This window comes from Oncorhynchus kisutch, linkage group LG9, assembly GCF_002021735.2.
Source record: "Oncorhynchus kisutch isolate 150728-3 linkage group LG9, Okis_V2, whole genome shotgun sequence".
Taxonomy (NCBI): Eukaryota; Metazoa; Chordata; class Actinopteri; order Salmoniformes; family Salmonidae; genus Oncorhynchus; species Oncorhynchus kisutch.
In genome coordinates this window covers 10,844,583-10,851,013 of record NC_034182.2, presented here as the reverse complement: position 1 = coordinate 10,851,013, position 6,431 = coordinate 10,844,583, and positions in this window count along the sequence as shown.

The window sequence follows — 6,431 nt, the reverse complement described above, 5'->3', positions numbered from 1 at the left end:
TGTCTGTGCGATAGTACAATCAATCATTACCAGGGTTATGCATGGAGAAATGTGTTCTAAGATTGAAGAACGGGTTATGTCACGTCATTTCCTCAGAGAGAGCGTAGAGGCTAGTGACGATCTACACCAAAGGCCCGTGAACTGGTTGGAATATGTTTTGTACAATACAAATTCAAATCTCTCACTCTCTCTGACAAAGTGCATCTCTTCAGACCCATGCTAAGGATTGGCCCCTTTTTTTCAATTTTTGCCTAAAATGACATACCCAAATCAAACTGCCTGTAGCTCAGGCCCTGAAGCAAGGATATGCATATTCTTGGTACCATTTAAACGGAAACACTTTGAGGTTTGTAGAAACGTTAAATGAATGTAGGGGAATATAACACAATATATCTGGTAAAAGATAATACAAAGAAAAACCTGATTTCTTTTGTACCATCATCTTTGAAATGCAAGAGAAAGGCAATAATGTATTATTCCAGCCCAGGTGACATTTATTTTGGCCACTAAATGGCAGCAGTGTATGTGCAAAGTTTTAGACTGATTCAAGCAACCATTGCATTTCTGTTCAAAATGTATCAAGACTGCCAAAATATGCCTAATTTGTTTATTAATATGTTCAAAAATGTGCACTCTCCTCAAACAATAGCATGGTATTCTTTCCCTGTAATAGCTACTGTAAATTGGACAGTGCAGTTAGATTAACAAGAATGTAAGCTTTCTGACAATATCAGATATGTCTATGTCCTGGGAAATGTTCTTGCTACTTACAACCTCATGCTAATCGCATTAGCCTACATTAGCTCAACCGTCCCGCAGGGGACCCACCAATCCTGAAGAAGATTATTAACATGAACAGTATGTCCAAGTCTGCAGAGAGAGCCTGCCTGCCGGTAAGAACACACACAGAGAACATAATATGGTATCATACCAACTAAAGTACAATAATAATAGTTAGACACACTGTATTACGTATATCATGTACACTGAAGAATGAAACCCTGTTTAACACTTTTCACAGCATATTTTGTGTTGAATGTTCTGTCCTCATTCTCTCTCTCTCTGTCTCTTCCTATTTGTGTCTTTTGAGATGTCTCTGTATCTTTTAGCATCAACAATGGTATGCTTTATTGTAGTAGGCTTTGATAAACTTAGGGTAGTACATGCATGGAAGACAATATACAGTTGACGTCGGAAGTTTACATACACCTTAGCCAAATACATTTAAACTCAGTTTTTCACAAGTCCTGACATTTAATCCTAGTAAAAATTCCCTGTCTTAGGTCAGTTAGGATCACCACTTAATTTTAAGAATGTGAAATGTCAGAATAATAGTAGAGAGAATGATTTCTTTCAGCTTTTATTTCTTTCATCACATTCCCAGTGGGTCAGAAGTTTACATACACTCAATTAGTATTTGGTATTATTGCCTTTAAATTGTTTAACTTGGGTCAAATGTTTCCACAAGCTGCCCACAATAAGTTGGGTGAATGTTGGCCCCTCCTGACAGAGCTGGTGTAACTGAGTCAGGTTTGTAGGCCTCCTTGCTCGCACACTTTTTCAGTTCTGCCCACAAATGTTCTATAGGATTGAGGTCAGGGCTTTGTGATGGCCACTCCAGTACCTTGACTTTGTTGTCCTTAAGCCATTTCTGCCACAACTTTGGAAGTATGCTTGGGGTCATTGTCCATTTGGAAGACCCATCTGCGACCAAGCTTCAACATCCTGACTAATGTCTTGAGATGTTGCTTCAATATATCCACATAATGTTCCTACATCATGAAGCCATCTATTTTGTGAAGTGCACCAGACCCTAATGCAGCAAGGCACCACACAACATGATGCTTTCACCACCGTGCTTCACGGTTGGGATGGTGTTCTTCGGCTTACAAGCCTCCCCCTTTTTCCTCCAAACATAACAATTGTCATTATGGCCAAGCAGTTTTATTTTTGTTTCATCAGACCAGAGGACATTTTTCCAAAAAGTACAATCTTTGTCCCCATGTGCAGTTGCAAACCGTAGTCTGGCTTTTTTATGGCTGTTTTGGAGCAGTGGCTTCTTCCTTGCTGAGCAGCCTTTCAGGTTACGTCGATATAGGACTCGTTTTACTGTGGATATAGATACTTTGTACCTGTTTCCTCCAGCATCTTCACAAGGTCCTTTGCTGTTGTTCTGGGATTGATTTGCACTTTTTCCACCAAAGTACATTCATCTCTAGGAAACAGAACGGGTCACCTTCCTGAGCGGTATGACGGCTGATGGTCCCATGGTGTTTATACTTGCGTACTATTGTTTGTACAGATGAACGTGGTACCTTCAGGCGTTTGGAAATTGTGCCCAAGGATGAACCAGGCTTGTGGAGGTCTATAATTTATTTTGATTTTCCCATGATGTCAAGCAAAGAGGCACTGAGTTTGAAGATAGGCCTTGAAATACATCCACAGGTATCCTACTACTCCTCGTCAGAGGAGGAAGAAGACCATTACAGAATCACCCACCACCAAAGGATCAAGCAGCGTGGTAAGGAGCAGCGCTATCTGGAGCAGGTGACAACATGGGACGAGATAGAAAGGTGGTCGGTCGACCCAGGGAGAGTGCCGGAGCCCGCCTGGGATTCTCTGGAACAATGCGAGGAGGGATACCGGTGAATGGAGTTGGCACGGCCATCAAGGAAGCCCGAGAGGCAGCCCCAAAAATGTCTTGGGGGGGGGACACGGGGACGGTGGCGAAGTCATGTAGGAGACCTGAGCCAACTCCCCATGCTTACCGTGGAGAGAGGTGGACCGGGCAGGCACCGTGTTATGCCGTGAGGCGCACGGTGTCCCCGGTGCGCAGGTATAGCCCGGTGCGTTACATCGCAGCGCCTCGTATTGGCCGGGCTAAAGTGGGCATCCAGCCAGGTGCCATGAAGCCGGCTCAGCGCATCTGGTCTCCAGTGCGTCTCCTCGGGCCGGGGTACATGGCACCAGCCCTACGCATGGTGTCCCCGGTTCGCCAGCACAGCTGGCTACGGGGAGTATCCAGCCAGGTAGGGTTTTACAGGCTCGGTGCTCAAGACCTCCAGTGCGCCTCCACGGTCCAGTCTATCCGGTGCCTCCTCCACACACCAGCGCTCCGGTGGCAGCCCCCGCACCAGGCTGTCTCTCCGTCTCCTCCCTACAGGTGCTCCCGCCTGTCCAGCGCTGCCAGAGTCTCACTCCTGTCCAGCGCTGCCAGAGTCGCCTGTCTGTCCTGAGCTGCCAGAGTCGCCCGTCTGTCCTGAGCTGCCAGAGTCGCCCGTCTGTCCTGAGCTGCCAGAGTCGCCCGTCTGTCCTGAGCTGCCAGAGTCGCCACTTGACCACTTGATTTGTGGGTGATTATTTTCTGTGTGTTCCACACGGAACTGTTTCGTTTTTTGTTATTTCACGTTGTTATTTTGTATTTTTCTGTGTTCTATTAAAAGTATCATGAACACTTACCACCCTGCACATTGGTCCTCCGATCCTTCCCACTACTCCTCATCAGAGGAGGAAGAAGACCCTTATAGAAATAATCTGTCTTTAAACAATTGTTGGAAAAATGACTTGTGTCATGCACAAAGTAGATGTCCTAACCGACTTGCCAAAACTACAGTTTCTTAACAAGAAATTTGTGGAGTGGTTGAAAAACGAGTTTTAATTACTCCAACCTAAGTGTATGTAAACTTCCGACTTCAACTGTACATTTAATATATAAATGAGAGAAGAATAGTAAGTGAAAAGCCATAAACAGCAGGGATAATCCAGGGAGGAAAACCTTTTGTTTGTTTTATATTACAATGCATATTATATACTGAACACAAATATAAACGCAACATGCAACAATTTCAAAGATTTGAATGAGTTACTGTTCATATAAGAAAATCAGTCAATTTAAATAAATAAATTAGGCCTTACAGATATGCATCTGTTGGTCACAGATACCTTTAAAGAAAAGGGTAGGGGCGTGGATCAGAAAACCAGTCAGTATCTGGTGTGACCACCATTAGCCTCATGCGATGCGACACATCTCCTTGGCATAGAGTTGATCAGTCTGTTGATTGTGGCCTGTGGAATGTTGTCCCACTCCTCTTCAAGGCTGGTCGAAGTTGCTGTATATTGGCGGGAACTGGAACATGCTGTCGTACAGGTCGCTTCAGAGCATCCCAGACATGCTCAATGGGTGACATGTCTGGTGAGTATGCAGGTCATGGAAGAACTGGGACATTTTCAGCTTCCAGGAATTGTGTAGAGATCCATGCAACATTTGGCCATGCTGAAACATGAGGTGATGGTGGTGGATCTCATCACGGTATCTCTGTCCATTCAAATTGGAAGCGGCTTATTGTAGCGAAATTAACATTCAATTCTCTGGCAACAGCTCTGGTGGACATTCTTGCAGTCAGCATGCCAAATGCACGCACCCTCCAAAGTGCACATTTTAGAGTGGCGTTTTATTGTCCCCAGCACAAGGTGCACCTGTGTAATGATCAGGCTCTTTAATCATCGTCTTGATATGCCACGCCTGTCAGGTGGATGGATTACTTTGGCAAAGGAGAAATGCTCACTAACATAAATATAAACAAATTTGTACACTAAATGCTCACTAACATAAATATAAACAAATTTGTACACTAAATGCTCACTAACATAAATATAAACAAATTTGTACACTAAATGCTCACTAACATAAATATAAACAAATTTGTACACTAAATGCTCACTAACATAAATATAAACAAATTTGTACACTAAATGCTCACTAACATAAATATAAACAAATTTGTACACTAAATGCTCACTAACATAAATATAAACAAATTTGTACACTAAATGCTCACTAACATAAATATAAACAAATTTGTACACTAAATGCTCACTAACATAAATATAAACAAATTTGTACACTAAATGCTCACTAACATAAATATAAACAAATTTGTACACTAAATGCTCACTAACATAAATATAAACAAATTTGTACACTAAATGCTCACTAACATAAATATAAACACATTTGTACACTAAATGCTCACTAACATAAATATAAACAAATTTGTACACTAAATGCTCACTAACATAAATATAAACAAATTTGTACACTAAATGCTCACTAACATAAATATAAACACATTTGTACACTAAATGCTCACTAACATAAATATAAACAAATTTGTACACTAAATGCTCACTAACATAAATATAAACAAATTTGTACACTAAATGCTCACTAACATAAATATAAACAAATTTGTACACTAAATGCTCACTAACATAAATATAAACAAATTTGTACACTAAATGCTCACTAACATAAATATAAACAAATTTGTACACTAAATGCTCACTAACATAAATATAAACAAATTTGTACACTAAATGCTCACTAACATAAATATAAACAAATTTGTACACTAAATGCTCACTAACATAAATATAAACAAATTTGTACACTAAATGCTCACTAACATAAATATAAACAAATTTGTACACTAAATGCTCACTAACATAAATATAAACACATTTGTACACTAAATGCTCACTAACATAAATATAAACACATTTGTACACTAAATGCTCACTAACATAAATATAAACACATTTGTACACTAAATTTGCGAGATTCTTTTTTTTTGTCTGTATGGAAAATGTATGGGATTTTTTATTTAAGCTCTTGAAACATGGGACCAACACTTTACATGTGTTAGATTTTTCTAAAATATTTTATGAGATTGGAGAACACATATTAGACTGTTCCTCCATACAGGATATTTCCCAGTATCCTTTGTTTGCACTTATGGACCACTCCATTCAATTCAAACCACAGGTTTTCAATGGGGTCAAAGTCCAGAGACTGAGATGAAAAAATGATTTAACATATCTATATTGCTTAGCCTTGTGTGTTTTGAGATGGCAGCTGTAGCATAAGACGACACATTTTATATAACTGCATCACGCCGACGGGATGTTCTGTTATTCACATGTCGCTCTTATAACCAGCCTGTCTATTTATTGGCTGCCTACCAATGGCTCATAATAACTACAAAGAGTAATCAATGACGTTAATTCACAGTATTTACTGCGAATGATCACATGTTAAAATAGCTTGTATTATATAATCTCATCGACCACCATTATTGTTATGATTATTATGCCTGTTATTAATATATGATTAATATATGATTGCTTGTGGAGTAATGGTAGCCTAATATAAATGCAAGCCTTCAGTTCACCTAGCGACAGACTACCGTCTTGCTGCAGGTCAAATGAGCTCCTGTGCTGTTGCTGAGCAGAGCAGGGAATTCCACCCTCACAGACAATACCTAGTCCTATCCTCATTCAATTTGCGTTAGCAAATCTCAATGTTCTTTCCAACAACCCCATCTCTCCCTGCTCCCCATCCCATGCTGTTGCCAATTATAATTTTTAAATAA